The sequence below is a fragment of the Crinia signifera genome, chromosome 6 (assembly GCF_055691185.1).
Source record: "Crinia signifera chromosome 6, ASM5569118v1, whole genome shotgun sequence".
NCBI lineage: Eukaryota > Metazoa > Chordata > Amphibia > Anura > Myobatrachidae > Crinia > Crinia signifera.
In genome coordinates, this window is record NC_139222.1 from 208510158 (window position 1) to 208533278 (window position 23121).

General features: G+C 45.2%; 1 protein-coding gene and 1 long non-coding RNA gene across 5 annotated transcripts in view; one reads left to right on the forward strand and one right to left on the reverse strand.

The window, feature by feature from the left end:
- The window catches only part of DNAI2 (dynein axonemal intermediate chain 2), a 53968-nt gene extending 50099 nt beyond the window's left edge, over positions 1 to 3869 (reverse strand). For 2 of the 4 annotated variants that reach the window (XM_083148738.1, XM_083148737.1), the window contains exon 1: positions 3721 to 3869. The gene's annotated coding sequence lies outside the window, so the exon portion shown is untranslated. The remainder of the gene's footprint in view (positions 1 to 3720) is intronic. The other 2 variants (XM_083148740.1, XM_083148739.1) reach the window with 1 other exon arrangement.
- Positions 3870 to 4799: 930 nt separating this feature from the next.
- Positions 4800 to 23121, forward strand: part of LOC146008918 (uncharacterized) — a 118580-nt gene continuing 100258 nt past the window's right edge. Inside the window, exons 1-2 of the long non-coding RNA XR_014444585.1 lie at positions 4800 to 4883; positions 5248 to 5363. This is a non-coding gene — a long non-coding RNA (uncharacterized LOC146008918). The remainder of the gene's footprint in view (positions 4884 to 5247; positions 5364 to 23121) is intronic.

Consider the following 23121-nt stretch of genomic DNA (forward strand, 5'->3'; position numbering starts at 1 on the left):
TTATGGTAATGGATGGTCCCAGATCTAGACATAATAGCAGGGGGACCTTTGCGCGGCGTAGCCGCGTGCCAAAAAAGGGGGCATGGGAAGGAGTCATGGCCTCATGGGAAGGAGGCGTGGCATCACAAAAAGGGGTGTGGTATTACACTTTAGACCATACACAGTAATGCCCATTACACATTTTAGCAAACTCCGTAATACCCATTACACATAAAGCCACACGCCGTAATGCCAATTACACATAAGGCCACACACCATAATGCCCATTACACATTGTGCCACACATCATGATGCCCATTACATACTATATAACAAACCGTAATGCCCATTACATTTTTGCCACATAAGTGCTGATTACCTACGTGCTCATTGCTAGGGGGTTCTTGCTTGATGGCACCATAGTACCCATTACACATGATGCCGCACACCATAGTACCCATTACACATGATGCCGCACACCATAGTACCCATTACACATGATGCCGCACACCATAGTACACATTACACATGATGCCGCACACCATAGTACTCATAACACATGATGCTGCACACATAATGTCCCTTACACATGATGCTGCACACATAATGCCGCTTACACATGATGCTGCACACCGTAATTCCCCTTACACATTAAGCCACACATTATGCGTAAAGCCCCCACATACCGCCACTTGTAGCGTCCCTTAAGCAATGCCCCAAAAAAGTGCCATTTACTGCTGCAGGGAGAGATGGAGAGCGGTGCAGCTGCTTCTATGGGGAGAGGAGCAGAGCGCAGCGCAGAGCACGCTACCACTCCCCTCCTGGTGTCCCCTCTAGCTGAGTGGACATTTGAAATATTGTGCGCGCTGTTGTTATGCTTGGTGTCGGGGGAGCATGCCGGGCGTCGGCACCACATAATTAAAGGGGGGGCGGGCTGAGGTGAAGGCGTGGAGAAGAATTGAAGCTGCAGGGGTGACAGTCATTGACAGCTGGGCAGAGAGCAGGGGGCTGCCTGGCTGTATTCAGAGCACTGCAGGTCACGGCTGTTTGAAATACTACCCCTTTCACAACAGAAAATGCAGGGATTTACCCGGGAATATGGTCCCAGGATCATGCAGGGACATTCCCAGGCTGACCCCTTATACACCAGCCTAGTCCCTGCATTTTCTGGTGTGAGGGGAAGAGACAACCACTCCCCCCCTACCCCCCTTTAACTAACCAGCTATATCTTCGGAACCAACTGACCCATTTACATGAGACCAGTATTATATTGAAGAACTTTTGAGTTGGCTTCAAATGATTTTGGTCTCGTGAAACTGGGCTGTTTTGTTCCAGAGAAATCTGCCCTCAAAGAACATAATCAGTCATGAAATTACATTTAAGAAATTTAAAAAAAAAAAGCGGTTTAACCTCAATATCCCTGGAACCAATTAACCCATATGGATCCAGCCTGGTATCAGATTGAAGGCCCAGCGATTTGGGTTAGACTGAGATCAACCTCGAGCTTCAGTGATGCCGAAGGGGGAACTGGCAGCCGTTGAACTGGGTGGGGGTCGGAATTAGCGGGTCCCATGTTATCCTATAGGGCAGTGGTTCCCAAACTGTGTGCCGTGGCTCCCTGGTTTGCCTCGGGACACATGAAGGGGTGCCGCGGGTTGGTGGTCCAGGACCAACTCAAATTATTAATGGTTAATTATTTATGAGCAAAACCAGTGCTGGTGGCTGCCAATCATAGAATGTGTACAAACAGAAGCAAATCCTGCCCTTTACCACATAACTGCCACTAAGAATCGCATATAAACCCAATCTACTTAATTTTTTTGGGACCTAGGGGTGCCGTGAAAAAAATTCTGATTCTCTAGGGTGCCGTGAATCAAAAAAGATTGGGAACCCCTGCTATAGGGAAAACGTTCCAGCTTTGCCTGGTCGTATCTCCGGTTCCCAGGGGGCTAGCGACACGGGGCTGGGCTCGTTGGAAAGCCCCATCACTCAGCTAATGGGTGGTCCTGTGCACCCCCGGACCACCCCCTAGATTCGCCTATGGTGCTGAGCATTCTAGCATCACTCAGAACCCTCAGCAAAATGTCCCCATGTGTAGGCCCCTAAACTATACCTCACAACATGACCCTCTGCCATCACCTGTGGTAAAACGCCTTTCTCAACAATTAACCTGTTTAACACAGGTGATGGCAATGATACATTAAGAGGGAAGTCCTGGAGCAGAAAATTGTGTCCTTCCTGGAGAGGGTCATATTGGGAGGTATGCCTTAACTTCACCTGCAGAAAAGCCATTTTACCTGCAGAATACTCAACAGTATAGTAACACCAGGGTTGCCTACCTGACCCTCTCCATGAGGGAAAAAATGCTCTGTTCCTGGACTTCCCTGGTAATGTATGATTGCCAGCACCTGTGGTGAGCTAGGTAATTGATAAGAAAGGTGTTTTACCACAGGTGATGGCAATCATACATTACCAGGCAAGTCCAGGAACAGAACATTTTCTCCCTGAAGGAGAGGTCAGGTAGGCAGCCCTGAGTAACACCAGGCTGGTGGTGTTAAGCTAGCAATACATCAGCAATGGATTTGGGCAAGTTGACAATGTTGTGATGATTGTCCTAAACCCTTGATGGCTAACATTGACACTCCAGCTGTTGTTGAACTACACATCTCAGCATGCTCTGCATCAGGTTTAGCATGGCCAAATAGCAAAACTGAAGCAGAGCATGTTGGGATGTGTAGTTCAACAACAGCTGGAGTGTCAAGGTTAGCCATCAAGGCCCTAAACCATTGCTGATGTGCGGCCTTTCCAATTGTCCATTGCAATCAAAAAAGTGATTAGTCTTTTGTGTGACCGATTTGACAATCATAATTCTTCCACTGCTGACAATCACTGTTAGGTGGTGTATTTATTGTCAGATCTGGCTGGTTGGAACAAAAACCTGGTAATGGATAAAAGCAAATGACAGTTGACCATTTGCTTTGAAATGATGCAAAACTGACAAACTGTCATTCATATTACACCAGGTTTCTGTTCCAACTAGCCAGATCTGACAATCAATCTGTAGATGTATGGCCAGTTTAAGAGTATTTTCAGATTTCAAGATCCAAAGTGAAGATCCAAAAAAATCTGCAAATCACGTGTAGCGTATGGGAGCAGATTGTAAAACTGGGAACACACTATCTGATTTTAATGAACAATATGTACGATAACAATATTGTTAACAATATAATTCAGTGCATATAGTTCAGTGTGTAACCACTATATCGTTAATGAATCGATGCATGCTCCCGCGGATCCTTAACGATAAGCACAATCATCTGAACATGCAGACCAATATGAGGATATTGTCAGTAACTGAATGTTCCTGGTGGCTCTGGGTGATGTCACTAAATGATATTGTTAAAAATATCATTCAGTGTTTACCTACAGAATGTTCATTTTTGCGGCACCGCCGATATCGCACAGTGTGTATGTGGCATAGAGAGATATTATGTAATATTAGACAAATCTCTTGTTTATATATATTGTCATTCTCAATTTGTATGGTTAATTTAAGTTTGTACAATAACTTTAGCGCAAAAGGGGGAAAGACCACTGGTCTTAAGCATGTGTGGAACTACAAGTTCCAGCAAGCAGCTGCCGATTCTTTCTACTACCTGTAGATACACAACAGCTACGAAACCTTAATTAATCTCACTAAGAAGCTGTATATATGATTTAGAGGGGGTGAATATTCATTACCTGTATAGTGGCCGCTGTGCTTCCGAGATAACACACTCCAGGTGACAGACTGTTTATTGTATCCTTAGCAACATAGGGACTCCGGAACTACCTTGGCAGCATTAGCTATTAGCGCGCATGCGTACAAGGCACTGTCACGTCGATGTGCGCCATTTTTAGTGTGGCATCAAGGAATCTATAATGTTGATAACGTCGCCAAAGCTTAAGATCTTATTCAGTAAAATATTAGTAGACAGAAGCCTTAGCGGTGCTTCTTCTGCCTGAGTTGCTGCCTCGAAATGTTAGTGTTGACGACACGCAGCAACTTCACATGTATGTAGTTTTGTCGAGCGCCACAAGGTGGCAGTGTATGCAGACTACTAGTACTTAGGGCATGTAGACTACTAGTACTTACGGCAGTGGTTCCCAAACTGTGGGCCTTATTTTGGTTCATTCTTTCTGACAAAATCCTTCTTAGATGGGCAAAACCATGTGCATTGCAGGTGGGGCAGGTGTTACTTGTGCAGAGAGAATTAGATTTGGGTGGGGTTTTACTTCAAAGTGAGATCTATATTGCAGTGTAAAATCATGCAGTCAGTATTTTCCCTGCACAGAAACAAAATTACTCACCCAAATCTAATTCTCTCTGCACATGTTACATCTGCCCCCCTGCAGTGCACATGGTTTTGTCCATCTAAGAAGGATTTTGTCAGAAAGAATGAACCAAAATAAGGCCCTGTGTGCCGTGGCTCCCTGGGGTGCCTCGGGACACTTACAGGGGTGCCATGGGTTGGTGGCCTAGGACCAATTTAAATAATTTATGATCAATTATTTATGGACAAATCCAGTGCTGGTGGCTGCCAATCATAAAATATGTGTACAATCAGAATCAAATCCTGCCCTTTACCATATAACTGAACCTAATAAGCACATATAAACACAATCTACTTAATTGTATATATTTTTTGGGGGGCCTAGGGGTGCCGTGGAAAGATTCTGATACTCTAGGGTGCCGTGAGTCAAAAAAGATTGGGAACCCCTGACTTAGGGCATGTTTATTGTAAATAAGATTTTAAAAGGAATATACTGTACAGCCTGTCTTGAGTAGTGGAAGTTGTTCCACTTGGACTCCCTCCATATTCTCCATTGTAGGATGCTTCTTGCTGTCCCTTGCCAGTGATCTTGTGGGTGCTTTTTTTTGTAATAGTGTAATTGTTTAGTATATTGTTTTAATTTTTAGAACTAGATCGTTACGTTAAATGTGTGATTATGTCCTTGTGACCATAAGTGAAGGAGATACAGTACTTTACTGACAAAGAATCCAAGTGGATTTTATGGTTGTATACCATTGCCCCTGTGGGTATTATTAACGATACAATCAGCTGGACTTGTGTTATATAATCTATTTTTGTATTGCCCTACTATGCTGGCATTATTTACATTTTTCACAGATTATTTATTTTTACAGATTATTTGTTTTTACTTGGATATTAATTTATGTGTGTGGAGGTATCCAAATTTCATTTGATTCATCTTTTCCTGACACAGACCAGCTGCACTCCTGGAGCGCTGGTGTTGATCCCTTTGAGTGGAAGCTGTATGGGTGGTATGGACAGACAGACTATGCCTCCCAGATGGATTTCACACTGTAACATGGGCGGTGGGTAAGTGCCTATTCTCTTTGTGATCCTGATGAAAAAGCTTGTTTGCTTTGAAATAATTTCATATTCTTTATGAACCCAGAGTGCCATTATTTTCATGCATGTAGCTGATTTCCATTCTGGCATAAAGACTCTTAGGGGGTTATTCTGGTTGAATCACAAGACTGCGAATTCGCCCAAACCCCACCCTGCGAATGATCACCCCCACCCCTCGCAGCGCGGGTTTGCCCGCACAGGCTGCAAATGGATGTTTACCTCACACATCTTTCGACCATCGATGTGGAAGGTACACGCATATAAAAGTGATTTTCAAATCACGTCCATGAGTGTAAGCTGGGACAGATATGGGCGGGCAGCTGACTTTCGGTGATGTCAGCTGCCTGCCCCCCGCACCCGCGTCACCGCCTCATTACCATGAGAACGCCCAGCATTCTCATGGGAACGCCTATATATATATATATATATATATATATATATATATATATATATATTGCTCCCCAACAGTGGTACAGCGCCCAGATAAATTCAATAGTCCACACGTTCCATCAGAATCCAAATAATCAATAAAGTGTTGAGTTTCCAATAATGTGTTTTATTTCGTTCTTCAATAGCAGTATGACAAAAATCCCAACGCGTTTCGTCTTACAAAGACTTCATCAGGGGAATAATTAGCAGTCTTTATGTTGTGTCACAGGTCTTATGATCCTATAGAACCCTTTTTCAAAGACAATCGGTCTTGGAACCTATTGGTCGGCATTGAGGTGATAGTTAGTCCGTTATTTGAGGATGGCCCTAGGGCCGATAATCCATTATCAATAGACTTAAAGTAAAATGCAATAACCCTGCTAGTGTAGAGTGCAAAAATTTCTAATCGTTATCCTCAGGGCTTCTTAATTAACCATTGAAGGTCCTGCTATGGTGTCAATGGTTTAGAGCTCCTGTGGGAACCACCTTCTCCTATGGGATGAACAATTAGAATCTAGGTTCTCCAAATCAGTGTTTCAAATCCCGTGGAGTGCCGCTGCCTTTATTGCTGCTGAGGACTACAAAATTTTTCATTAGCGAGTGCCGGGCTGAACCACCAATATATATATATATATATATATATATATATATATATATACAGTGCTATTTTTGTAGGAAAATAGGTTCAGGAACTGTGGGCGGGGCAGAAAGTGGGCGGTGATATGGGAGGAGCTACAAAAGGGGCGGGGTATTACATAAAAAAAAACAACATATAATTCCTCCCAACAGTGGCAGTAACATAACAATCCCCAGCAGCAAAGTGGAGAATATGCGCACGCCTTAGGCGCACAAGGGTGTAGCCTCACTGCAAGGGGCACAGCATTGCAGGAAAAGACTACTTTATACCGCAGTTTTGCAACCTGCACGCCGAGAATTGGCCCATTATACATATGCCCCACCCACTCCGTAACGCTTATTATACATATGACACACACAGAGATGCCCATTATACATATGCCACACACAGAGATGCCCATTATACATATGCCCCACTTCGTGATGCTCATTATACATATGCCACACACCCTGATGCCCATTATACATATGCCACACACAGAGATGCACATTATACCTTTGCCACACACCGTGATGCCTATTATACATATGCAACACACAGTGATGCAAATTATACATATGCCACACACAGAGATGCCCATTATACCTTTGCCACACACCGTGATGCCTATTATACATATGCAACACACAGTGATGCAAATTATACATATGCCACACACAGAGAAGCCCATTATACCTTTGCCACACACAGAGAAGCCCATTATAATATGCCACACAGAGATGCCCGTTATACATATGCCACATACAGAGATGCCCATTAAACATATGCCACACAGAGAGATGCCCGTTATACATATGGCCCACACAGATATATATATATATATATGTTTGGGGAAGCTAGACTTCCGCTAGCTAGAGGGTGCATGGAAGCCTGGCACTATTTATACACTGCATGTTGCACTCTCCCTCCTCCTAATGTAATGTAGGCAGAGGGTAATGTCCAGGCAAGACGGAGTGACAGGAGAGAGAGGAAAATGATGAGATAGTGCTACAATGGAGAGGTAGATGGTGATGCAGTGGGTGGCTACAGGGAGAGACATAGGGAGCTAGGGAAGGTGGAGAGAGGGATGGGAGTGAGAGGTACGGGAGACGGGGACAGTGAGAGGGGAGAGGAGTGAGGCACAGAGAGCGAGGGGAGAGAGGAGGTGAGTGGAATAGAGAGAGGGGGGTGAGAAATGGGCAGAGAGGGGACAGGGAGGGTGTGAGTGAGAGACAAAGAGAGGGAGTGAGTAAGTGAGACATAAAAATAGGGGGGGAGAGAGCGAAGACAGAGAGAATGTAGAGAACGAGAGGATGCATGAGAGGGGAGAGTAAGTGAGAGGGGATGAGAGAGGGGGCAAGAGAACGAGGGGGTAGATGGAGGGGGTAGAGGAGGAGAGAAAGAGAGGGGGAGAGAGGGATTGGGTGAAAGGGGAAAGTGAGTGATGGGAGGATAGGGGGAGGGGAGAGAGAGATGGGCAGAATGAGAAAATAAAGAGAGCGTGAGGGGGAGAGAGAGGGAGAGGAGGGTGAGAGTAAGTGACAGAGGGAAAGAGAGTGGGGGAAGGGAGAGTGGGTTGAGAGGAAAGGGAGATAAGGAGTATGTGAGATGGGGAGCGAAAGAGAGATGGGAGGAGAGAGGGAGGGACCGCAGGGCCGGTGCAAGGTATCTGCCTACTCCCCCCCCCCCCATATTTCCACATACACACACCAATACTCCAAGAGACTGGGGTTAAAGGAGGAAAGGAGGTGGTAGAGCAGGAGATGGGGTTGTAGAGGAGGAGACAGGGGTTAGAGGAGGAGAGGGTGTGGTAAAAGAGGAGAGGAAGTGGTAGAGGAGGAGAGGGGACAGAGGAGGAGAGGGGGTTGTATAGGAGAGGGGGTAGAGAAGGAGAGAGGGGTTTAGGGGTGGAAACAGGGGTTAGAGGAGATGGGGGTGGTAGAGGGGGAGATTGGAGGTAGATGAAGAGAAGGAGTAGTATAGGAGTAAAGGGGGTGTAGAGGATGATATGGGAGTGGTAGAGGAGAAGAGGTGGTGGTATAGGAGGAGAGGGAGTGTAGAGGAGGAGAAGGGGGTTGGTAGATGAGGAGATGGGGGTAGTAGAAGAGGAGATGGGGGGTAGTAGAGGAGGAGACGGGGGGGAGTAGAGGAGGAGACGGGGGGTAGTAGAGGAGGAGATGGGGGGTAGTAGAGGAGGAGATGGGAGGTAGTAGAGGAGGAGATTGGATGGAAGAGGAGGAGATGGGGGGTGGTAGAGGAGGAGAAGAGGGGTGGAGAGAGGATGGTATAGGAGGAGAAGGGGGTGGTAGAGGAGGAGTGGGGTGGTATATGGGGAGAGGGGTGCTATGGGGGGAGAGGGGATGGTATAGGAGGAGACGGGGTGGTAGAGGTGAATAGGGGTGGTATAGGGGAGAGGGGGGAGTAGAGGAGGTGAGGTGGTGGTAGAGGAGGAGAGGAGGGTGGTAGAGAAGGGAGAGCAGGCAGGTGTTTGATTGAGGGGGGAGTAAGGATTAGGAGGTGCAAAATAATTTCTGTAACTATCAAAGTGGCGAGTGTACCTCAGGCAGCTCTCCCTCTCTCCAGGGCCTCCTCCTCCCGCTCACCACGTGCCGGGACCTCTTGTCTGCGATCCCCTGGTATAGAGCCTCAATCTCCTATCTGCGGCACCCAGGCCTCCTCCTTCCAATCCACGGTGACGACTTCCTCCCGCCATCCACAGCAACGTGTTTCCTCCTGATCCGTGGCACTGGCAGCAGAGGACTGCAACTCCTTGAAAGAGCAGGAGACGGGGTTATAGAGGAGAAGACAGAGGTTAGAGGAGGAAAAGGGGGTGGTAAAAGAGGAGAGGAGGTTGCATAGGAGGAGAGGGGGTGTAGGGGAAGAAACGGGTTAGAGGAGGAGAGGGGGGTTTAAAAGAGGAGGAAAGGGGGATGGTAGAGGTGGAGAGGGTGGTGGTGGTAGAGAAGGGAGAGCACACAGGTGTTTGAAAGTTACAGAAATTACTTTGCGCCTCCTAATCCTCTCTTCCCCCTCAGTGGCGAGTGTACCTCAGGCATCTCTCCCTCTCTCCAGCGTGGGCCTCCACCGGTATGCTGGGCCTCTTGTCTGAGGACCCCTGTTGCAGAGCTAGGGTTGCCAACTTTGTGTTGAGAGATTCCTAGACATTGGCCTGCCCACAGCCTGCCCCTTGACCCACCCACAGCCCCGCCCCTTGGTCTGCCTTATCATGGTTTTTTTTAACCCTTGCTTCAATTCTATTCTGGACACCGTGATGCCCCTTACACGTTACATCGCACACCGTGATGCCCCTTACACGTTACATCGCACACCGTGATGCCCCTTACACGTTACATCGCACACCGTGATGCCCCTTACATGTTACATCACACACCGTGATGCCCCTTACACGTTACATCACACACTGATGCCCCTTACACGTTACATCGCACACCGTGATGCCCCTTACACGTTACATCACACACTGACGCCCCTTACACGTTACATCACACACTGATGCCCCTTACACGTTACATCACACACAGATGCCCCTTACACATTACATCGCACACGGATGCCCCTTACATGTTACATCGCACACGGATGCCCCTTACATGTTACATCGCACACGGATGCCCCTTACATGTTACATCGCACACTGATGCCCCTTACATGTTACATCGCACACGGATGCCCCTTACATGTTACATCACACACTGATGCCCCTTACATGTTACATCACACACGGATGCCCCTTGCATGTTACATCGCACACGGATGCCCCTTACATGTTACATCACACACTGATGCCCCTTACATGTTACATCGCACACGGATGCCCCTTACATGTTACATCACACACGGATGCCCCTTACATGTTACATCACACACGGATGTCCCTTACATGTTACATCATCATTTCAAGGCACCAAAAGCAACTGCGGGACAGGGGGAGAGGAACAATTTTTATAGTAAAAGGTGCACTGCTGCAGGAGCGTGGAGGCCTGGAGGTGGGAGACAGCACCTGAGCGAGGAACCCTTCTAAAATATCAGCAGAGGGACATAAGTAATTTTTAATATGTACTGAAGGCTGCACAAGCTCAGCACAGAGTCAATCTCACCCGCTCCCCATTCTGCGCTGCCTCCTGCTGTGATGACTGCACTGCAGAATAAGAACTACACAGCAGCAGGCAGCGCAGCACGGGGAGCGGGAGCAGGTGAGATTGACGCGCTGTTGCTAGGAGCACCGCACCGTGACCACACTCACCAATTCATCTCTGCCGCTTCTCCCGCGGCTGCTTCAGAGGTCGTGGCCGCTCCCCCTATTCGTGCTGGACTGCCCGCCTGCCGCCGCTGCGTAGTGTGTAGCTGCTGTGGACAGCGCTACCCACAGAGTCCCGCAGCGGCCGGCTTGAAGTAGAGACCGCTGCGACTGCCAGACGCACGCCGCCCACCACAGCCAGGCACACTCACTGGCTATTCAGTCGCTCTTTCCCCTTTGCGCGCGATGAGCCCCCCACCGCGACCCGAGTACTGAGCAGGTTCCGGAACGCCGTTCCTGATGACGTCATTTTTAATTTGAACTTCAGGAACGGCGTTCCGGTGCGTTCCTGCTGAAAAATAGCCCTGTATATATATATATATATAGATACAGAAGTACCAACACACTCGCCATACCTAGGAATATAGATATATGTAATGGTTCCATCAGTAAGTTACATTGGCACAGCCATCTGGCAGTCGCCTTAAGATCTTTACCCCCACAGTATATCGGGTTGGATAATAGATAACAAGCATGGAATAAATTAGGCCTTCATTTTATTCCTCGGCTGTCACCTGCTTTTTCGTCAAGGTGCATGTGGATTTTTTTTTTTATTCATACTTTATTTATTTAAAATTTTCCTTTTAAACATCATAATTTAAAACAGTATTTTATCGAGTATTGACATATTGTTATCTATCCGTAGATGGTTTGACATTTACTGTGTTTCTTGTTATACAGATTCCCGCTATATCGCATAGTGAGCTCCACCTTCTCTCTTCACTATATACTTTATAATTTAGTTATATCCTACTTTGTGTTTATTCACTGATATCTTACATTTAATCCATTCTCGTGATTTCCATAATTTGTGCGATTTTTCATTATTCTGATCAGTGCTTGAAGTAACATTTACTTTTGTTTCTAATTTTAAGTTACTCATTGCCAAAACAGAAGGGCAATACTATACAATTGTGTCCCTGTATACATACTTAGAATTATATTTACTTATATTACAGTGTCTCTGTGAATTTGTTACGTGATTACAGTGTTTCATCTTTTAGTGCTATGTACTTTTCCTACATTCTATTTGAGGACCGTGGAGTTCACCATACGATTTCCATCTTATGTTAATCAATACAGGGCATAACATAGCGTCAGAAAGATTTAATTCATCTTGACTAATTCATATCTTCCCATCTCAGTATCCAGATATTCAATCAAGGTTCCATGATTATCGCTCTACGTCAACTACTCAATAAAGCTTTCTACCCGAACAAAAAAAAAACAATGACAGTACTCTATTTCCTCCCATCCCCCCCCCCTCCCCCATTCCCTCCCTTGTTAGGTTGATTTCTGTTTTCCTGTTCTCAGTTGCTCTATCTCTAGGTTTCCTTATTTCATCCTATCTGCAATATACTTCTAAGGGGAGTTTTCCTGCCAGGTCCTGAAGTTTTTCCATACCCTACGGAAAGTAGATTCTGTACCTCTTGCTAAGTGTGTAAATGTTTCATGTTCCATGGTAGTCTTTACCAAAGCTTTCCATGTACCTATATCTGGGCCTTCTTCAACTAGCCATTTTCTTGCTATACAAGTCTTGGCCAGAGTAGAGGCTATGACAACATAGGCGAATCTAGGGGGTGGTCCGGGGGTGCACAGGACCACCCATTAGCCGATTTTGTAGCTGAGGGATGGGGCTTTCCAATGAGCCCGGCCCCGTGTCTCTAGCCCCCTGGGAACCGGAGATACTGCCAGGCAAAGCTGGAAATTTTTCCCTATAGGATAACATGGGACCCGCTAATTCCGACCCCCACCCAGTTCATTGACTGCCAGTTCCCCCTTTGGCATCACTGAAGCTCGAGGTTGATCTCAGTCGAACCCAAATCGCTGGGCCTTCAATCTGATACCAGGCTGGATCCATATGGGTTAATTGGTTCCAGGGATATTGAGGTTAAACCGTTTTTTTTTTTCATTTCTTAAATGTAATTTCATGACTGTTTATGTTCTCTGAGGGCAGATTTCTCTGGACCCAAACAGCCCAGCTTCACGGGACCAAAATAATTCGAAGCCAACTCAAAAGTTCTTCAATATGATACTGGTCTCATGTAAATGTGTCAGTTGGTTCCGAAGATATAGCTGGTTGGTTAAAGGGGCGTAGGGAGAGGGGAGTGGTTGTCTCTCCCCCTCACACCAGAAAACGCAGGGACTAGGCTGGTGTATAAGGGGTCAGCCTGGGAATGTCCCTGCATGATCCTGGGACCATATTCCCGGGTAAATCCCTGCATTTTCTGTTGTGAAAGGGGTATTATTTCAAACAGCCGTGACCTGCAGTACTCTGAATACAGCCGGGCAGCCTCCTGCTCTCTGCCCAGCTGTCAATGACTGTCTCCCTTGCTGCTTCCACTCCAATTCTTCTCCCCGCTTTCACCTTAGCCCCCCCTTCCCCCTTAATCATGTGGTGCCGATGTCCGGGCGTGCTCCCCCGACGTCAAGCACAACAACAGTGCGCACAATATTTCAAATGTCCACTCGGCTAGAGGGGACACCAGGATGGGAGTGGGAGCGTGCTCTGCGCTGCGCTCTGCTCCTCTCCCCATAGATGCAGCTGCACCCCTCTCCATCTCTCCGTGCAGCAGCAGCGAAGACTCATATGAAAATTTACAGTAAGTGCCACTTTTGTGGGCATTGCTTAAGGGACGCTTCAAGTGGTGGTATGTGGGGGCATTACGCATAATGTGTGGCTAAATGTGTAAGGGGGATTACGGTGTGCAGCATCATGTGGAAGGGGCATTATGTGTGCAACATCATGTGTAAGGGGCATTATGTGTGCAGCATCATGTGTAAGGGACATTATGTGTCCAGCATCATGTGTAATGGGTACTATGGTGCGCGGCAACATGTGTAATGGGTACTATGGTGTGCGACATCATGTGTAATGGGTACTATGGTGTGCGGAATCATGTGTAATGGGTACTATGGTGCCATCAAGCATGAACCCCCTAGCAATGAGCATGTAGGTAATCAGCACTTATGTGGCAAATATGTAATGGGCATTATGGTTTGTAATATAGTATGTAATGGGCATTATGATGTGTGGCACAATCTATAATGGGCATTATGGTGTGTGGCCTTATGTGTAATTGGCATTATGGCGTGTGGCTTTATGTGCAATGGGTATTACGGAGTTTGCTAAAATGTGTAATGGGCATTACTGTGTATGGTCTAAAGTATAATACCACACCCCTTTTTGTGATGCCACGCCTCCTTCCCATGAGGCCACACCCCTTTTTTTGCTGCATGGCTTAGCCGCGCAAAGGTCCCCCTGCTGTTATGTCTAGATCTGGGACCAGCCATTACCATAATTCTAGATTTGCCTATGTATGACAAAGAATTGTTTTAAATACCTATCCATATGGCCTCTTTCGATGATGGATAGTATACAGGCTGAGGGCGTACAGCTCTCTTTGGGGATTCCTATAGCAATCAATTCCTTAATTACTGCTTCCCAAAACCCTGCTACTTCCGTTCATGTCCATATCAGATGCCAAAATGAGCCTATATTGCCTACGCATTTGGGGCAGTTAGCATTTTCCCTCCCTCCTATCCTATATAATAGTTCTAAGGTCATATAGGTTCTATGGACTATGTAGAGCTGAATCTGTTGTAAACTAGCCTGGTTAGTAGCTAAGCGTATATCTGCTAAGGCCCCCTGCCATTCATCCCCTGAGTTGGGTCCTTTGTCTACCTCCCATTTAGATTTCAACTCGATTAAGCCCTCATCTTGGAGTTCCTGGCATAGGGCTCTATAAAGGAAGGATACTTCATGTCTCCTGGGACATCTCATTAATAGCTTTTTAGTCCGCGAAGGTTCCAAATTAGGAACCTCTTTACTAAATTGGACATTACAGGCGTGTCGCAATTGTATATATCTAAAAAGATATTTATTGGGGAGGAAAAATGCCAGCTTTAGTGACTGGAATGATCTCAATTCCTTATTCTCATAAAGCTGTCCAAGAGTACTTATTCCTTTCTCTCCCCAGATTTTCCTGACTTGCAGTTTCTTTAATTCTATTAATGTTTTAGCGTTATTAAGAGGTGTTTCTGGATCTAAGCCCTTTCTCCCCAGTAATTCTTCTACTTGCTTCCATACTAAGATCATCTGTTTTACTATTGGTGGCCAGCTACGTTTCATATTACCGCTCAGAAGTAGCTGTAAAGGTGTATGCCCTGAGGATAGGATTTTGACCATTTCTATGATATTATCATCTCTAAACTCCCCTTGGACCATATTCTTTATACAAGCTATTTGGACTGTGAGATAGTAAAGCCAAAAATTCGGCAGTGCCAGCCCTCCCTCACCCTTTGGCCTAGTGAGGGTTTTTAATTTCAATCTAGGTGTCTTATTGGACCAAATTAAAGAGGAGATTAACCCCTCTATCTGGCGGAATATTCATCGTGGAAGGTAGACGGGGGAGTGCTGTAGCACATACAGAACCTTCGGCTGCACAATCATTTTTACAAGATTTACCTTCCCAGTAACTGTAAGCGGGAGTCTGCCCCATGGTTCTATTTTAGATTTTATATATTCAATCTGTGGAGTTATATTTAATGGTGCATGTGGATTTAAGCCCAATATTGTATATGCTTATGTTTCTGTCCCCCAATCTTGATACGATTACAACTTTCAGGGTTGATGCCCAGCTGCCTACACACCACCAATCTGCAAACAATATTGGGGAATCCGGTACTTATGTATTATCTGGGCTCCCATGTTAAATGCACCCCATTTTTTCATACCCCTACTATCCAACTACGCATTGAGTTGATTTTATATAGTGTGGCGAGCGCAGCGAGCCACCGGGCCCGAAGCGTGGCGAGTGGACGTGGTCTCATAAGAAAAACGGGAGCCCAGATATTACATAAGTACCGGGAATCCTTCAATTAGGCAGATACCCATGACGCCGCCTCCAGCTGATTGATGTGCTCGCATTGAGTAAACTCTATGCTTTTACTTTAGCCTTAAACAGGCTGACAATGGGGCGGGATTGGTGCCGTGTTCACTGTTAAATATTTCTGCCTGCCGTTGTGTATAACACTTCTGAAGAAAACTGGTGTTGAAACAGCTGTCTGGTACTGCTACTAGCAACTCATATAATATACTGTTGAATTATACCACCGTTTTTCTTCATACTTGTGAGTGCTGGTCATCTGCTCAATCTGTGGGGAGTTGAGTGATTACTTTTTGGACCTTGCACCCTCTTTTTGATCAGCTTGGTGTGTCATCTCACCTTTATAATTAATTTTTTATATAGCCGGTGCGATATGACTGTGAATGAAGTTGTTCACAGGTGTATTGCCTGTACACACTAGCCAATGTTCCATCAATATATCGGCTGGTCAATCGAACAGCTGATATATTGGCCAGTGTGTACACAGCTTCAGAGTCAGGCTTCCCGGTACACATAATTCTGGTATATCTGAGAGATTCTTAGGCACCTATCGCATAGTCTCAACCCTGTCCACAGCGATGGCGAGCACCTTAAATGTATCCTTTCTTTCAAAGCAGCAGCCATGACATTGTCATGTTTTCACTCCAGTTTTGACTCCAGCGTGAGCCAAAAATTTTCCACTTTAAGGCGTAAATATAGTAAAGCCCATGGCAACTATTAAGATTCTATCCTCTGTTGCATCCCAGAAAATGATTGGACGAATCTGATTGGTTGCTATGGGCAATATCACCTCTTGTAATTTTTTTAAAAGCTGTAGTTAATGTAAAAAACACATTTGCGGTACATTCAAACAGCACCAGATATGCCTCAGTGTAGTATGAACACCCTGCAATTTCACCGGTTTTAGAGACAGTGCCGGTATATTTGAAGTCTGCTCCTTGGCCTTAGCTGCTTGCAGGACTTGTGCAGCAGTGACTTCCAAAATGCCATTTCTAATATCCTCCATTGTATCTGTTCATGGGAAGTGGAATCTTCCCTAACCATCTCTAAGTGACGCCACTAGTGACAGACACCTTCAACGTTATGGTCAGTTTAAACAATTGTAGCAGTTCCCCATCTGCCTCTCTGTTTCATCTGACTAGTTCCCGTGGCAAGTTCTGCATGTCAGGCCCCAGTTAGGGTGTGCTTTGGGGCTGTGACATATGACATGTGGCCGCTGATGAGCGAATGGACATGTGGGGCCACGCAATGCTGCTCAGCCTCACTAAAGGGTCACTGACAGAGGGGCCCGCTGAGGCTGCTTCTCAAGTGTGAGTGGAAGAAGCAGTTCTGGGCTGGGATAATCAGCACCAGTGGGTCCCTCTGTCAGTGACCCTTTAGCTGAGACTGAGCAGCATTGCGTGGCCCCACATGTCCATTGACTCATCAGCGGCCACATGTCATATGTCACAGCCCCAAAGCACACCCTAACTGGGGCCTGACATGCAGAACTTGCCACGGGGACTAGTCAGATGAAACCGAGAGGCAGATGGGGGACTGCTACAATTGTTTAAACCGTGTTTGAGGTTTAAAAAGGTGACCTTCCCTCCCCATGTGTGCCTCTGTCACCGCCCCTCCCCATGTATGTCTCTGCCACTGCCCCCTCCCCATGTGTTCCTCTGCCACCTCCCCAAGTGTGCTTCTGCCCCTAGAATAAATAGCCTCAGTTTGATAATGCCCCCATTATTTATTGTTGTTCCCCTTTAATTTAAGCCCATATGCACACTTTGGGTGGAAAGGAGGGGGTGTCGACATTGCAAGCATGTGCTGCGGGTGCAACACCTACACTCTATTCCTCTGGTGTTGGAAAACGGCATACTTATAATGTTTAAGCGGCATGGAAGAGATTTATCTGTCAAAAATAATGCCCAAATCTAGGTTTGCCTGTGAATAAGTATACTTAAATCATAATATTGGCATAGTATAAATAATTGAAACATAATAGACAGCAGTCTTGTGCTATAATAAAAGCAAAATTAAAATGTTAAATGCAATAGTGTGGAAGTCGAGTTGCACACACGCCATTTTAGGATAGTATGGCCGCCATTTTGGTTCGCAGAGTTGCGCAAATAAAGTTTCCATACCCGAGTATGTGTGACAAAGTGGACCAAAAGAGTAGCCATACTATCACACATAAATTCATAAAGACATACTGACACTAAGTAAAATATAGTTAAAGGTTTAGAACGCCACACATATCTTAGTTAGCCCTGCACACATCTGTCTTTATCATGATTAGTACCGTTCCGTTCCTTATGCGCAGTATTCCGGTCATTGCGAATATTTCGCAATATACACGGCCCGATAGTTATGGACATAATCCATATTCCAGAGACAGTTTCTGTTGAAAGTATGTAACAAAGGAATCTAGACGAAACCGGATTCTTATCTTTATTCACAACTGCTGACAACGAAACCATCAAACAAAGGACTCTTAAAGTTCACTCCCCTGCACCTATTCAAACCAGGTGCATCGTCTTACCCCCAATCACAGTGGACCTGACATACGATCTCTGACCAATGAGAATGGCCTTTGACCTCCCCTTTCTGACCCTATAAGATAGGCGACCCAGAGCAGCCACAGTCACTTCGGCACATCTACCTTTCCCTGACTTTCTACCGGGCTATAGTTCATCCCTGAACGATAGCGAGCTCTGACCGGACTGCGCTTCGCATATTTGATGAGACGGAAAACGGTTGCATTCACGGTATTTATTCTTATTGTATTGTTGGCTGATTGTGTCTTGTATCTGTTTCCTTCCCCCTAGCAGAGCCTGATTAGAGTATTCATTGTTAGTATATTGTATCACTTGTTATACCTGTATTTTCTTATTTCTGTAACCCCCTTTTGTCCATTAGGGACTTAAATACAACTTTTTACGGAGTTCTTATCTCCTTACTTCTATACAGTGGTTGTGTCTGTTTATTCGCATAGCGATAAGGTATATTACGGACTCTGTCCTTAAAGGTATATTCGCAGATTAGAGACAAAGTACTGCGAAGGGATCTCTTATTAAGGTATTGGTTCTTGGTGTATAATATACAATAAAAGGTACGCTACGCTGCGCTACTGTTTGTTCGCACGTAGTTAGGTATAAAGGGTACGCAGGTTACGGAAATAATACGTAACCTACGCTTTTCACTTATTGTTACTTTGGTCATATTTAATCGCCATTAACAATTGGGGGCTGTCGTCCGGCCGTTTCACATTCTAGAACTCAGTACCAGGCGCGCGGCCCGACCTATACCAGCAAAAGGGTGGAAGTATTATTATCCATTGCTGGATAGGCCAGGTCCGCGGCGGTGCGGGGTTTGAGAAGTGCTAGCGTTGAACCCGGAGTACAATAAGTGAAAGCCAAGTGTTTAAAGCATATATTAAGTGTTTAGTAAACTGTACTTCTGCCTGCCACAAGTAGTTTAACGGGGTATAGTGTCTTGAGTTGCTTGTTCATTACAGTATATGTACCACGTGCGATAAGGTTCGCACACGTGGAGTCTGTGTTTATTATAGTACATAGAGGATCCCCTCTGTGCAAAACTATAACTTTTATTGTTAGTTACTGCAAAACCAGGGACTCCGCCACGTGGCGACAAGTCCTGGGCCTTTTGCAGTAACGTAAAGCGTCTATTGTGTATTACGCAAGGTGCGCGCGCACGTGCCCATATCGGGAAAGTTTCGCATCTTTGTACGTGATTTACGGATTAAGTGCGGGATTTATTTCGCATCTTGATACGTAACTTTCGGACGGAGTTAAGGGATTTATTCCACATTTAGGCGCAATTACTGCGTATAGCGAAACCCGAGCGCAACCTTGCAAATACACTATAGAACACGTGGGTGGCCGATTCATCGGCGGCCTGTGAACAACGCACGTACACACGTGGCTGTTCATTGGTACTGCACATGCAGCACACATAGGAACTCAAAGGTGAACAGTATTAAACCACTAGCTTTATTTAAACAGAAAAACAGACAAGACCAGCGCTAAACAATCAGACGTAATTCAACCTAGAAATATAATAATAGTGTTTCCACAGATGCTGCTGTTTAGTGGGACTGCTCAACTGGTCCCAATAGGAAGAGACAGAAAGGAGGAAAAAACTGCGCAATGGGAAACACTATAAATCAATAAAATTTATTATAAACAGTAATTGATTATACATAAGGTATGTGGCCACAACCTAAATATGATTAAAACATAAAACACATACATATAAAAATAATACTTTAAATAGCACCAATAGACTATACTGATTCTTAAGTTAAAGAGTAGCAAAAATTAGTATAAGCCTCAGCGGGTTAGTATTGCAGGTTTAATGGATTAGTTGGAATTGTATACTTGTATCCATAAAGTCCATGCATTCAAACTATAAATATAGTTTTGCTTACGTATAGTTAGTAGATAGCAGCATGCAAAGTTGTCATTAGTGAACCATTAGGATTAGTTGTATACGGTTGTCTGGCCAGACAAAAAATATATATATAAAAAAAATTGTGTATAGGAATATACCTTTGGAGATTTGTAGCAAGTTGCAGTTTCTGGTGCCTCCCAGCAACTGGGAGGCACCAGAAACTGCAACTTGCTACAAATCTCCAAAGGTATATTCCTATACACAATTTTTTTTATATATATATTTTTTGTCTGGCCAGACAACCGTATACAACTAATCCTAATGGTTCACTAATGACAACTTTGCATGCTGCTATCTACTAACTATACGTAAGCAAAACTATATTTATAGTTTGAATGCATGGACTTTATGGATACAAGTATACAATTCCAACTAATCCATTAAACCTGCAATACTAACCCGCTGAGGCTTATACTAATTTTTGCTACTCTTTAACTTAAGAATCAGTATAGTCTATTGGTGCTATTTAAAGTATAATTTTTTATGTATGTGTTTTATGTTTTAATCATATTTAGGTTGTGGCCACATACCTTATGTATAATCAATTACTGTTTATAATAAATTTTATTGATTTATAGTGTTTCCCATTGCGCAGTTTTTTCCTCCTTTATTTAAACAGTATAGTAATATACTGCGAATAAGGCGGTGATTAATAAAAGAAAATAAGTTTTTTTTTTCTTTTTGTTCATTTAAAAAAAAAAAAAAAAAGCAACTCAAGCATTATTTTAATAGATTCCTATAGCTTATTATAAGGGATTTATACCTGCATAAGTATCTAGTGAAAAGCTACCAGCCTGGGAAGATTTTCTGTACAGAAATATTTCAAATATAAGCATAAGACCAAGGTGTAAATAGCGCCCAGTGTGAAAAATAACTGAGGCGAACGGGTGTGTGACGGCACGACTCAAGCGCAGTGTAGTCCAGTGTAGGACAGTCCAGTTAGGACAGGGTGTACGTGGCGACGTGCACATAGGAACTGCCCCTTCAGCGGAACTGATCCGCTAGGAGGGTACAAGAAGATACATCGGAACCCAGCGATCCGATTAGCTACTTTAGAAAATCCGGTTTCTGGGGGCACAGGAAAACAAGTTTGTTGTGCCCTGGAGAGATTGGCCGCGCCTTGTAGGTCAACTAGAAGTTCGCTGCTAGTTGAGAGCTTGGCGATTGAGTATCATTGCCTCGTAGCCTTCGCACCCGCTTGATTGTGGGACTGTTCTAGGTCGCTGAGAAGTGAGTGTTTGGGGAGCTCTCAGACAAGTAATAACCCACCGGTATCTATTAAGCTGTGAACGTTTATTCCTGTAATTATGGGTAATAACGGGTCACGATGTGATAACGTGCACGTTAGGGAGGAAGCAAGCCGACCAAAAGGATCGGCGGCTTTTATTATGTGCTGTAAGCACGGTGAACGCGCAGTTGTTTACCAAAAGAAATGGAAGAAGATGACACAAGGCAGCAAATTAGAATTTCCCAGTGTTGGCAGCTTTGATCCAGAAATCTTATCGGCAGTAAAAGATGAAATATGTCTGCTCTCCAGTCGTAAGGAGAGAGTGAAGCATATAGATATTCTTAAATTGTGGCAGAAAGAAGGACAGGAACAATGGGGAATCAGAGGTCTGGCAATACCTGATACAATCAGCCACAATCAAAATGCAACCGCTGCCGCAATAGAATCAGCTCCCCCACCCCCATATGTGCCGAAGGGGTTAATGACTCATAAGAAAGACATAAGTAATAATGTATCCGTTGCTAACTTGTACCCTGTCTTATCCCCTTATAAGGAAACCCGAGAGGAAAACGAGCAGCTGTTGGCACTGGTCGTCTCTCATGCAATTAACATGCTTGAGGGAAAAGCTCAACCCGCTGTTGGGGCCCCAGCACAGGAGGAGGAGACGGCTGATGCCAACAGCATAGTATTGGACTCAGGTAAGGATGCACTACACAGCACAGACACGGACGACTCCCAAGCAGGTCCCAGTCATGCGGATGTGGTACAAACATACCCTGTTCGCACACTGGAGGTTCCCTATGGTAAGGCAGACAGAGAGGGTGTGATACCTACCAGAAAGATGACCATGCTAAACCCATGGACACGGCTAGAGCTGCGGTCCATCATTTCAGATTTCCCTGATCCTAGGAAAGATCTGGCTCTGAGCCGGAAATTTGTAAGGGATCTGGGAAACTCTGATGAGCCCACCAACAAGGATTGGAGAATCATGTTGAGGGCCTGTCTCCCTGCCCACATAGACATCCCGAAATTCATTCAGGATAGTGGATTGAAAGTGGACAAGGAGATAAATGATGAGATCAACCAGGAAAATATACGCCTGATTAACTTACAATTGGGAGTATATTTTCCTGCGACAGTGGAATATAGCAGGATGTTTACCATCAAACAAAAGGATGGCGAATCTGCTGCTGATTATTTCGCGAAGGCCTTGCTAGCGGTATCAAGATACACTGGTGTCTCCGAGCCTAAGGACGACCCCCACCTGAGGGAGATGATTGTCTCTGTGCTGGTGGAAGGGCTTAGCGAAAACCTGAGAGCCAGAGTCCAAACTTCTTTTCCAAATTGGCGTGGAATGACAGTGGATGCCCTACGGGAATCTGCTGTAGACCACGACCGTAACATCAAGAAACGCAGAGAACTGCAAGCTGATAAACTAATGGTAGTTAGCATCCAAGCCCTTACACATGCCCCAAATAAAGCTGCATACCAATGAAACACCAGGGACACAGGCAGAAAGCCCATTATTTGCTACAACTGCAATAAGGAGGGACACATTGCAACACAATGTAGGTCAGGAAACCCCAGGAGTTACAAAACACATAGGCGAGAATGGGAATCTCACCAGGGTGAGACACGAAGATACCCAGCCCCTAGACAATGGGAGGAGACAGACAGGTCACGCAACATGCCTCCTCCCCATCTGATGGCTGACACTGTGCTAAGGGCAACCCAGGTCAGACAATAGGAAACAGGTCATACCTGTATCCTACAGCCAGTTAGGTTAACTCAAC